The sequence below is a fragment of the Oncorhynchus mykiss genome, chromosome 8 (assembly GCF_013265735.2).
Source record: "Oncorhynchus mykiss isolate Arlee chromosome 8, USDA_OmykA_1.1, whole genome shotgun sequence".
In the NCBI taxonomy this organism is placed as follows: domain Eukaryota; kingdom Metazoa; phylum Chordata; class Actinopteri; order Salmoniformes; family Salmonidae; genus Oncorhynchus; species Oncorhynchus mykiss.
This window is the reverse complement of record NC_048572.1, coordinates 3,450,590-3,464,828: the sequence shown is the minus strand read 5'-3', so window position 1 is coordinate 3,464,828 and position 14,239 is coordinate 3,450,590.

Sequence of the window (14,239 nt, the reverse complement as noted above, 5' to 3'; positions counted from 1 at the left end):
AATTATAAACACAATGTAATATGTAATTATAAACACAATGTAACATGTAGTTATAAACACAATGTAATTATAAACACAATGTAATTATAAACACAATGTAATATGTAGTTATAAACACAATGTAATTATAAACACAATGTAATATGTAGTTATAAACACAATGTAATTATAAACACAATGTAATTATAAACACAATGTAATATGTAATTATAAACACAATGTAATATGTAGTTATAAACACAATGTAATATGTAATTATAAACACAATGTAATTATAAACACAATGTAATATGTAATTATAAACACAATGTAATATGTAATTATAAACACAATGTAATTATAAACACAATGTAATATGGAGTTATAAACACAATGTAATATGGAGTTATAAACACAATGTAATATGTAATTATAAACACAATGTAATTATAAACACAATGTAATATGTAATTATAAACACAATGTAATATGGAGTTATAAACACAATGTAATTATAAACACAATGTAATTATAAACACAATGTAACATGGAGTTATAAACAGAATGTAATATGTAATTATAAACACAATGTAATATGTAATTATAAACACAATGTAATATGTAATTATAAACACAATGTAATATGTAGTTATAAACACAATGTAATATGGAGTTATAAACACAATGTAATTATAAACACAATGTAATATGTAGTTATAAACACAATGTAATTATAAACACAATGTAATTATAAACACAATGTAATTATAAACACAATGTAATATGTAATTATAAACACAATGTAATATGTAATTATAAACACAATGTAATTATAAACACAATGTAATTATAAACACAACGTAATATGTAGTTATAAACACAAAGTCCTCTGATATTTGGCTACAAAATGACGTTGCCCAAGGCTCTGGAGTCAGCTTCACTCCTTTAGGTGAATTTATTCATCTGCATACAGCGTATACATTATCACGGATCTCATCTGCATACAGCGTATACATTATCACGGATCTCATCTGCATACAGCGTATACATTATCACGGATCTCATCTGCATACAGCGTATACATTATCACGGATCTCATCTGCATACAGCGTATACATTATCACGGATCTCATCTGCATACAGCGTATACATTATCACGGATCTCATCTGCATACAGCGTATACATTATCACGGATCTCATCTGCATACAGCGTATACATTATCACGGATCTCATCTGCATACAGCGTATACATTATCACGGATCTCATCTGCATACAGCGTATACATTATCACGGATCTCATCTGCATACAGCGTATACATTATCACGGATCTCATCTGCATACAGCGTATACATTATCACGGATCTCATCTGCATACAGCGTATACATTATCACGGATCTCATCTGCATACAGCGTATACATTATCACGGATCTCATCTGCATACAGCGTATACATTATCACGGATCTCATCTGCATACAGCGTATACATTATCACGGATCTCATCTGCATACAGCGTATACATTATCATAGATCTCATCTGCATACAGTGTATACATTATCACGGATCTCATCTGCATACAGCGTATACATTATCATAGATCTCATCTGCATACAGTGTATACATTATCACGGATCTCATCTGCATACAGCGTATACATTATCATAGATCTCATCTGCATACAGTGTATACATTATCACGGATCTCATCTGCATACAGCGTATACATTATCATGGATCTCATCTGCATACAGCATATACATTATCACGGATCTCATCTGCATACAGCGTATACATTATCACGGATCTCATCTGCATACAGCGTATACATTATCACGGATCTCATCTGCATACAGCATATACATTATCACGGATCTCATCTGCATACAGCGTATACATTATCACGGATCTCATCTGCATACAGCATATACATTATCACGGATCTCATCTGCATACAGCGTATACATTATCACGGATCTCATCTGCATACAGCGTATACATTATCACGGATCTCATCTGCATACAGCGTATACATTATCACGGATCTCATCTGCATACAGCGTATACATTATCACGGATCTCATCTGCATACAGCGTATACATTATCACGGATCTCATCTGCATACAGCGTATACATTATCATAGATCTCATCTGCATACAGCGTATACATTCTCATGGATCTGATCTGCATACAGCGTATTTATTATCATGGATCTCATCTGCATACAGCATATACATTATCACGGATCTCATCTGCATACAGCGTATACATTCTCACAGATCTCATCTGCATACAGCGTATACATTATCACGGGTCTCATCTGCATACAGCATATACATTCTCACAGATCTCATCTGCATACAGCGTATACATTATCACGGATCTCATCTGCATACAGCGTATACATTATCCCGGATCTGCATCTCAAATTGTACCCTATTCCTTACATAGTCCACTCCTTTTGACCAGAGCCCCCATAGGGAATAGGATGCCTTTAGAGATGCATTTCCCGTGTGTTTTTGCTCTTTGTTCATGCAGCTCGTTATTAATTTAAGTAATTCAGGAATATTGCAAGATTCACAATATACTTCTTGGTTAGGCCACATGGGATTAAAGCAAGCATTCCACTGGTCATTAGTCTCTGTCCTCGACCAACCAGAACACAGATTATAGTCGATACTGTTCCGTACAGGACGGGGGAGTAAAGGCATTGTTTTTTAGGACTTATTGATCCATTGGCAAAAACTCTGAAATCGTTATCTTTTTTTAAACCATCAAATACTGTTTGATGTTTTATTGTAAAAAATGAGCGATCCAAACAATGTAGATTTTATGTGGGATATATATGGTTCTTAAAATACTAACTGGATTAGTGAAATATGTGAGTGTCTGCCGGGGTCCAGTTTCCTGTCTGCTCAGCGCAGCAGTTTTTCCCCCGTAGTATCAGAGATGAGCCTAATGGATGTCCCCAGGCGTAGTGAGAGAAGAGCCACACACCAAGTCTCCACTTTCTCTTCCTTCTTTCTCTCTTTCCCCCTCTCCCCTCCATCCCGTCTCTCATTCCCCTCCATCCCTCTCCTGAGAGTGATTTCACAGGCAGTTTGAAAGTACCCCCTAGGCTAACCATCATCCCCAATCCCTGCTAGAGCCCATGTAGTTGGACCCCATCAGCTCTATAGCCCCAGTCTATCGGTAGACCAGAGAGCAGGGAGACCATTGTTATTGTCCAGTTACAGACAGTATAGATTTTTTTTTCTCTCTCGCTTTTGAAGTTGGAAAGTTTTTGTCCTAATGACACCTCACCTGCAGCTCTGTTGTGTTGTGTTGCTAACTCACACCGTGTTAGAAGTTTCAGTCATTTCAGTGAAGATCTGAGGCTGCAGAAAACTTTCAGGGTGAGACACACAGACCAAGGCCCCAAATAGAGCAAAACACATCCTCCCTTACAGTCTGAAAGACACAGTGAGGAAGACACACATGAAGAAAGAGAGGAAGATGAACACCTCAGGAAGGAGGAGTGGTGGACGAGGGTCGGTAAACATAGCTAACCTCCTCCACAGAGCCCCAGGAAGGAGGAGTGGTGGACGAGGGTCGGTAAACATAGCTAACCTCCTCCACAGAGCCCCAGGAAGGAGGAGTGGTGGACGAGGGTCGGTAAACATAGCTAACCTCCTCCACAGAGCCCCAGGAAGGAGGAGTGGTGGACGAGGGTCGGTAAACATAGCTAACCTCCTCCACAGAGCCCCAGGAAGGAGGAGTGGTGGACGAGGGTCGGTAAACATAGCTAACCTCCTCCACAGAGCCCCAGGAAGGAGGAGTGGTGGACGAGGGTCGGTAAACATAGCTAACCTCCTCCACAGAGCCCCAGAAAGGAGGAGTGGTGAACGAGGGTCGGTAAACATAGCTAACCTCCTCCACAGAGCCCCAGGAAGGAGGAGTGGTGGATGAGCGTCGGTAAACATAGCTAACCTTCTCCACAGAGCCCCAGGAAGGAGGGTAGGGTAGGCGTTGTGTGCCTTGTGCAGCCTATAGATAAGACTCCTTCTGCTGAGGAGCGGGCTGGCCGGCTATCAGTCCTCTTCCTGCTCCCTCTCTCTACTCTCCCTTGGTGGGAGCCAGGCCGGGAACACAGGGAGGGTCCCAAAGAGAGAGTGCGAGAGAGATATGCAGAGAGAGGGGTAGGTGGGAGAGATAGAACGAGAGAAATGTTTAATAGAGAGAGAAAGGGGATAGAGAGAGGGGGATAGAGAGAGGGGGAAAGAGAGAGGTATTGAGAGAGGGGGATAAAGAGAGAGGGATAGAGAGAGGGGGATAGAGAGAGGGGCATTGAGAGAGGGGCATAGAGAGAGGGGGATTGAGAGAGGGGGGTTGAGAGAGGTATTGAGAGAGGGGGATAGAGAGACGTATAGAGAGAGGGGGATAGAGAGAGGGGGATAGAGAAAGGGGGATAGAGAGAGGGGGATAGAGAGAGGTGTTGAGAGAGGGGGATAGAGAGAGGGAGATAGAGAGAGGTATTGAGAGAGGGGGATAGAGAGAGGGGGATTGAGAGAGAGGGGGATAGAGAGAGGTATTGAGAGAGGGGAATAGAGAGAGGGGGACAGAGAGAGGGGAATAGAGAGAGGGGGACAGAGAGAGGGGGATTGAGAGAGGGGGATAGAGAGAGGTATTGAGAGAGGGAGATAGAGAGAGGGGGATTGAGAAAGAGGTTTGAGAGGGGTTTGAGAGAGGGGGATGAGAGGGGGATAGAGAGAGAAAGGGGGATAGAGAGAGGGGGTTGAGAGAGGGGGATGAAAGGGGGGGTTGAGAGAGGGGGATGAGAGGGGGGATAGAGAGAGGGGAATTGAGAGGCGGGATAGAGAGAGAAAGGGGGATAGAGAGAGAAAGGGGGATAGGGAGAGAAAGGGAGATAAAGAGAGAAAGGGGGATAGAGAGATAGGGGGATAGAGAGAAAAGGGGATAGAGAAAAAGGGGGATATAGAGAGAAAGGGGAATATAGAGAGAGGGGGATAGAGAGAGAAAATGGATAGAGAGAGAGGGAGACAGAGAGAGAAAGGGAGATAGAGAGAGAAAGGGGGATATAGAGAGAGGGGGATAGAGAGAAAGGGGGATAGAGAGAGGAGGGGATAGAGAGAGGGGGTTGAGAGAGAAAGAGGGATAGAGAGAGGGGGTTGGGAGAGGGGTTTGAGAGAGAAAGGGGGATAGAGAGTGGGCGTTGAGAGAGGGGGTTGAGAGAGAAAGGGCGATAGAGATGGGGGTCAATGGTTCAACATGATTTATTAGCCACTTTTTCAATAACTAAACTATGTATAAACACTTTGCCTGTATATAAAATGCACCAGTCTAAAGATTATCAGACAGTGATTAAGTTATTTAAGGAAACTAAAAACGAATCAGAACTTGTCACATGGTAAATACGTCCCACATATATCAAGTGCTACTTTTATTTCTGCCGTGTCAGCAACTCTGCTAGTGTCGTGGGATCAATATCTACTTATTCAACTTTCCTAGTGTCATGGGATCAATACCTACTTATTCAACTCCCCTAGTGTCATGGGATCAATATCTACTTATTCAACTCCCCTAGTGTCATGGGATCAATATCTACTTATTCAACTCCCCTAGTGTCGTGGGATCAATATCTACTTATTCAACTCCCCTAGTGTCAATAGATCAATGCCTACTTATTCAACTCTGCTAGTGTCATGGGATCAATACCTACTTATTCAACTCTGCTAGTGTCATGGGATCAATATCTACTTATTCAACTCCCCTAGTGTCATGGGATCAATACCTACTTATTCAACTCTGCTGGTGTCATGGGATCAATACCTACTTATTCAACTCTGCTGGTGTCATGGGATCAATACCTACTTATTCAACTCCCCTAGTGTCATGGGATCAATATCTACTTATTCAACTCCCCTAGTGTCATGGGATCAATATCTACTTATTCAACTCTGCTAGTGTCATGGGATCAATATCTACTTATTCAACTCTGCTAGTGTCATGGGATCAATATCTACTTATTCAACTCTGCTAGTGTCATGGGATCAATATCTACTTATTCAACTCCCCTAGTGTCATGGGATCAATATCTACTTATTCAACTCTGCTAGTGTCATGGGATCAATATCTACTTATTCAACTCTGCTAGTGTCATGGGATCAATACCTACTTATTCAACTCTGCTAGTGTCATGGGATCAATATCTACTTATTCAACTCCCCTAGTGTCATGGGATCAATATCTACTTATTCAACTCCCTTAGTGTCAATAGATCAATACCTACTTATTCAACTCCCCTAGTGTCATGGGATCAATATCTACTTATTCAACTCCCCTAGTGTCAATAGATCAATACCTACTTATTCAACTCCCCTAGTGTCATGGGATCAATATCTACTTATTCAACTCTGCTGGTGTCATGGGATCAATATCTACTTATTCAACTCTGCTAGTGTCGTGGGATCAATATCTACTTATTCAACTCTGCTAGTGTCATGGGATCAATATCTACTTATTCAACTCCCTTAGTGTCATGGGATCAATATCTACTTATTCAACTCCCTTAGTGTCATGGGATCAATATCTACTTATTCAACTCCCTTAGTGTCAATAGATCAATACCTACTTATTCAACTCCCCTAGTGTCATGGGATCAATATCTACTTATTCAACTCCCTTAGTGTCATGGGATCAATATCTACTTATTCAACTCTGCTAGTGTCATGGGATCAATACCTACTTATTCAACTCCCTTAGTGTCATGGGATCAATATCTACTTATTCAACTCTGCTAGTGTCATGGGATCAATATCTACTTATTCAACTCTGCTAGTGTCATGGGATCAATATCTACTTATTCAACTCTGCTAGTGTCATGGGATCAATATCTACTTATTCAACTCCCTTAGTGTCATGGGATCAATATCTACTTATTCAACTCTGCTAGTGTCATGGGATCAATACCTACTTATTCAACTCTGCTAGTGTCGTGGGATCAATACCTACTTATTCAACTCTGCTAGTGTCATGGGATCAATATCTACTTATTCAACTCTGCTAGTGTCATGGGATCAATATCTACTTATTCAACTCCCTTAGTGTCATGGGATCAATATCTACTTATTCAACTCCCTTAGTGTCAATAGATCAATACCTACTTATTCAACTCCCCTAGTGTCATGGGATCAATATCTACTTATTCAACTCCCTTAGTGTCATGGGATCAATATCTACTTATTCAACTCTGCTAGTGTCATGGGATCAATACCTACTTATTCAACTCCCTTAGTGTCATGGGATCAATATCTACTTATTCAACTCTGCTAGTGTCATGGGATCAATATCTACTTATTCAACTCTGCTAGTGTCATGGGATCAATATCTACTTATTCAACTCTGCTAGTGTCATGGGATCAATATCTACTTATTCAACTCCCTTAGTGTCATGGGATCAATATCTACTTATTCAACTCTGCTAGTGTCATGGGATCAATACCTACTTATTCAACTCTGCTAGTGTCGTGGGATCAATACCTACTTATTCAACTCTGCTAGTGTCATGGGATCAATATCTACTTATTCAACTCTGCTAGTGTCATGGGATCAATATCTACTTATTCAACTCCCTTAGTGTCATGGGATCAATATCTACTTATTCAACTCCCTTAGTGTCATGGGATCAATATCTACTTATTCAACTCTGCTAGTGTCATGGGATCAATACCTACTTATTCAACTCTGCTAGTGTCATGGGATCAATACCTACTTATTCAACTCCCCTAGTGTCATGGGATCAATATCTACTTATTCAACTCTGCTAGTGTCATGGGATCAATATCTACTTATTCAACTCCCCTAGTGTCATGGGATCAATATCTACTTATTCAACTCTGCTAGTGTCATGGGATCAATACCTACTTATTCAACTCTGCTAGTGTCATGGGATCAATATCTACTTATTCAACTCCCCTAGTGTCAATAGATCAATACCCACTTATTCAACTCCCCTAGTGTCATGGGATCAATATGTACTTATTCAACTCCCCTAGTGTCAATAGATCAATACCTACTTATTCAACTCCCCTAGTGTCATGGGATCAATATCTACTTATTCAACTCCCCTAGTGTCGTGGGATCAATATCTACTTATTCAACTCTGCTGGTGTCATGGGATCAATATCTACTTATTCAACTCTGCTAGTGTCGTGGGATCAATATCTACTTATTCAACTCTGATAATGTGATGGGATCAATATCTACTTATTCAACTCCCTTAGTGTCATGGGATCAATATCTACTTATTCAACTCCCTTAGTGTCATGGGATCAATATCTACTTATTCAACTCCCTTAGTGTCATGGGATCAATATCTACTTATTCAACTCCCTTAGTGTCAATAGATCAATACCTACTTATTCAACTCCCCTAGTGTCATGGGATCAATATCTACTTATTCAACTCCCTTAGTGTCATGGGATCAATATCTACTTATTCAACTCTGCTAGTGTCATGGGATCAATACCTACTTATTCAACTCCCTTAGTGTCATGGGATCAATATCTACTTATTCAACTCTGCTAGTGTCATGGGATCAATATCTACTTATTCAACTCTGCTAGTGTCATGGGATCAATATCTACTTATTCAACTCTGCTAGTGTCATGGGATCAATATCTACTTATTCAACTCTCTTAGTGTCATGGGATCAATATCTACTTATTCAACTCTGCTAGTGTCATGGGATCAATACCTACTTATTCAACTCTGCTAGTGTCGTGGGATCAATACCTACTTATTCAACTCTGCTAGTGTCATGGGATCAATATCTACTTATTCAACTCTGCTAGTGTCATGGGATCAATATCTACTTATTCAACTCCCTTAGTGTCATGGGATCAATATCTACTTATTCAACTCCCTTAGTGTCATGGGATCAATATCTACTTATTCAACTCTGCTAGTGTCATGGGATCAATACCTACTTATTCAACTCTGCTAGTGTCATGGGATCAATACCTACTTATTCAACTCCCCTAGTGTCATGGGATCAATATCTACTTATTCAACTCCCCTAGTGTCATGGGATCAATATCTACTTATTCAACTCCCCTAGTGTCAATAGATCAATACCCACTTATTCAACTCCCCTAGTGTCATGGGATCAATATGTACTTATTCAACTCCCCTAGTGTCAATAGATCAATACCTACTTATTCAACTCCCCTAGTGTCATGGGATCAATATCTACTTATTCAACTCCCCTAGTGTCGTGGGATCAATATCTACTTATTCAACTCTGCTGGTGTCATGGGATCAATATCTACTTATTCAACTCTGCTAGTGTCGTGGGATCAATATCTACTTATTCAACTCTGATAATGTGATGGGATCAATATCTACTTATTCAACTCCCTTAGTGTCATGGGATCAATATCTACTTATTCAACTCCCTTAGTGTCATGGGATCAATATCTACTTATTCAACTCCCTTAGTGTCATGGGATCAATATCTACTTATTCAACTCCCTTAGTGTCAATAGATCAATACCTACTTATTCAACTCCCCTAGTGTCATGGGATCAATATCTACTTATTCAACTCCCTTAGTGTCATGGGATCAATATCTACTTATTCAACTCTGCTAGTGTCATGGGATCAATACCTACTTATTCAACTCCCTTAGTGTCATGGGATCAATATCTACTTATTCAACTCTGCTAGTGTCATGGGATCAATATCTACTTATTCAACTCTGCTAGTGTCATGGGATCAATATCTACTTATTCAACTCTGCTAGTGTCATGGGATCAATATCTACTTATTCAACTCTCTTAGTGTCATGGGATCAATATCTACTTATTCAACTCTGCTAGTGTCATGGGATCAATACCTACTTATTCAACTCTGCTAGTGTCGTGGGATCAATACCTACTTATTCAACTCTGCTAGTGTCATGGGATCAATATCTACTTATTCAACTCTGCTAGTGTCATGGGATCAATATCTACTTATTCAACTCCCTTAGTGTCATGGGATCAATATCTACTTATTCAACTCCCTTAGTGTCATGGGATCAATATCTACTTATTCAACTCTGCTAGTGTCATGGGATCAATACCTACTTATTCAACTCTGCTAGTGTCATGGGATCAATACCTACTTATTCAACTCCCCTAGTGTCATGGGATCAATATCTACTTATTCAACTCCCCTAGTGTCATGGGATCAATATCTACTTATTCAACTCTGCTAGTGTCATGGGATCAATATCTACTTATTCAACTCCCTTAGTGTCATGGGATCAATATCTACTTATTCAACTCTGCTAGTGTCATGGGATCAATACCTACTTATTCAACTCTGCTAGTGTCGTGGGATCAATACCTACTTATTCAACTCTGCTAGTGTCATGGGATCAATATCTACTTATTCAACTCTGCTAGTGTCGTGGGATCAATACCTACTTATTCAACTCCCCTAGTGTCATGGGATCAATATCTACTTATTCAACTCCCCTAGTGTCAATAGATCAATACCTACTTATTCAACTCTGCTAGTGTCGTGGGATCAATATCTACTTATTCAACTCTGCTGGTGTCATGGGATCAATATCTACTTATTCAACTCTGCTAGTGTCAATAGATCAATACCTACTTATTCAACTCCCCTAGTGTCATGGGATCAATATCTACTTATTCAACTCCCCTAGTGTCATGGGATCAATATCTACTTATTCAACTCTGCTAGTGTCATGGGATCAATATCTACTTATTCAACTCTGCTAGTGTCATGGGATCAATATCTACTTATTCAACTCTGCTAGTGTCATGGGATCAATATCTACTTATTCAACTCCCCTAGTGTCATGGGATCAATATCTACTTATTCAACTCTGCTAGTGTCATGGGATCAATATCTACTTATTCAACTCTGCTAGTGTCATGGGATCAATACCTACTTATTCAACTCTGCTAGTGTCATGGGATCAATATCTACTTATTCAACTCCCCTAGTGTCATGGGATCAATATCTACTTATTCAACTCCCCTAGTGTCAATAGATCAATACCTACTTATTCAACTCCCCTAGTGTCATGGGATCAATATCTACTTATTCAACTCCCCTAGTGTCAATAGATCAATACCTACTTATTCAACTCCCCTAGTGTCATGGGATCAATATCTACTTATTCAACTCTGCTGGTGTCATGGGATCAATATCTACTTATTCAACTCTGCTAGTGTCATGGGATCAATATCTACTTATTCAACTCCCTTAGTGTCATGGGATCAATATCTACTTATTCAACTCCCTTAGTGTCATGGGATCAATATCTACTTATTCAACTCCCTTAGTGTCATGGGATCAATATCTACTTATTCAACTCCCTTAGTGTCAATAGATCAATACCTACTTATTCAACTCCCCTAGTGTCATGGGATCAATATCTACTTATTCAACTCCCTTAGTGTCATGGGATCAATATCTACTTATTCAACTCTGCTAGTGTCATGGGATCAATACCTACTTATTCAACTCCCTTAGTGTCATGGGATCAATATCTACTTATTCAACTCTGCTAGTGTCATGGGATCAATATCTACTTATTCAACTCTGCTAGTGTCATGGGATCAATATCTACTTATTCAACTCTGCTAGTGTCATGGGATCAATATCTACTTATTCAACTCCCTTAGTGTCATGGGATCAATATCTACTTATTCAACTCTGCTAGTGTCATGGGATCAATACCTACTTATTCAACTCTGCTAGTGTCGTGGGATCAATACCTACTTATTCAACTCTGCTAGTGTCATGGGATCAATATCTACTTATTCAACTCTGCTAGTGTCATGGGATCAATATCTACTTATTCAACTCCCTTAGTGTCATGGGATCAATATCTACTTATTCAACTCCCTTAGTGTCATGGGATCAATATCTACTTATTCAACTCTGCTAGTGTCATGGGATCAATACCTACTTATTCAACTCTGCTAGTGTCATGGGATCAATACCTACTTATTCAACTCCCCTAGTGTCATGGGATCAATATCTACTTATTCAGCTCCCTTAGTGTCATTTGATAAATTCCTACTTATTCAACTCTGCTAGTGTCATTTGATAAATTCCTACTTATTCAACTCTGCTAGTGTCATTTGATAAATTCCTATTATTCAACTCTGCTAGTGTCATTTGATAAATTCCTACTTATTCAACTCTGCTAGTGTCATTTGATAAATTCCTACTTATTCAACTCTGCTAGTGTCATTTGATAAATTCCTACTTATTCAACTCTGCTAGTGTCATGGGATCACGGGATCACAATGTTGTGATACAATAATGGAAAAGTCCAATATCGTATCACTGACTAGATCTACACGGTAATATACACTAAGTGCACAAAACATCAGGAATAGCCTCAATTCGTCATGTTGACACACTCATCCAGGTGTCCCTGGCAGCTGCTACCATACGCCGTTCAAAGGGACTTCAATCTTTTGTCTAAATGGCACGTATACACAATCCATGTTTCTATTGTCTCAAGGCTTAAAAGACTTCATCTACACTGACTGAAGTGGATTTAACAAGTGACAATAAGGGATCATGGCTTTCACTTGGATTTACCTGGTCAGTCTATGTCCTGAGAAGAGCAGGTGTTCCTAATGTGTATATTACCATAGGTACAGTGGCTTGCGACAGTTTTCAACCCCCTTGGCATTTTTCCTATTGTGTTGCCTTACAACCTGGAATTAAAATGGATTTGTATAATTTGATTTACACAACATGCCTACCACTTTGAAGATGCAAAACATGTTTTTTATTGTGAAATAACTAATAACAAAGTCAATACTTTGTAGAGTCATAGCAATTACAGCTGCAAGTCTCTTGGGGTATGTCGCCATAAGATTGGGACATTTAGCCACTTGGATTTTTGCCCATTCTTCAAGGAAAAACTGCTCCAGCTCCTTCAAGTTGGATGGGTTCCGCTGGTGTACAACAATCTTTAAGTCATACCAAAGATTCTCAATTGGATTGAGGTCTGCGCTTTGACTAGGCCATTCCAAGACATTTACAGTGCCTTGCGAAAGTATTCGGCCCCCTTGAACTTTGCGACCTTTTGCCACATTTCAGGCTTCAAACATAAAGATATAAAACTGTATTTTTTTGTGAAGAATCAACAACAAGTGGGACACAATCATGAAGTGGAACAACATTTATTGGATATTTCAAACTTGTTTAACAAATCAAAAACTGAAAAATTGGGCGTGCAAAATTATTCAGCCCCTTTACTTTCAGTGCAGCAAACTCTCTCCAGAAGTTCAGTGAGGATCTCTGAATGATCCAATGTTGACTTAAATGACTAATGATGATAAATACAATCCACCTGTGTGTAATCAAGTCTCCGTATAAATGCACCTGCACTGTGATAGTCTCAGAGGTCCGTTAAAAGCGCAGAGAGCATGAGTATCAGGCCACTGCAAATCTACCAAGACCTGGCCGTCCCTCTAAACTTTCAGCTCATCCAAGGAGAAGACTGATCAGAGATGCAGCCAAGAGGCCCATGATCACTCTGGATGAACTGCAGAGATCTACAGCTGAGGTGGGAGACTCTGTCAATAGGACAACAATCAGTCGTATATTGCACAAATCTGGCCTTTATGGAAGAGTGGCAAGAAGAAAGCCATTTCTTAAAGATATCCATAAAAAGTGTTGTTTAAAGTTTGCCACAAGCCACCTGGGAGACACACCAAACATGTGGAAGAAGGTGCTCTGGTCAGATGAAACCAACATTGAACTTTTTGGCAACAATGCAAAACGTTATGTTTGGCGTAAAAGCAACACAGCTGAACACACCATCCCCACTGTCAAACATGGTGGTGGCAGCATCACGGTTTGTGCCTGCTTTTCTTCAGCAGGGACAGGGAAGATGGTTAAAATTGATGGGAAGATGGATGGAGCCAAATACAGGACCATTCTGGAAGAAAACCTGATGGAGTCTGCAAAAGACCTGAGACTGGGACGGAGATTTGTCTTCCAACAAGACAATGATCCAAAACATGAAGCAAAATCTACAATGGAATGGTTCAAAAATAAACATATCCAGGTGTTAGAATGGCCAAGTCAAAGTCCAGACCTGAATCCAATCGAGAATCTGTGGAAAGAACTGAAAACTGCTGTTCACAAATGCTCTCCATCCAACCTCACTGAGCTCGAGCTGTTTTGCAAGGAGGAATGGGAAAAAATTTCA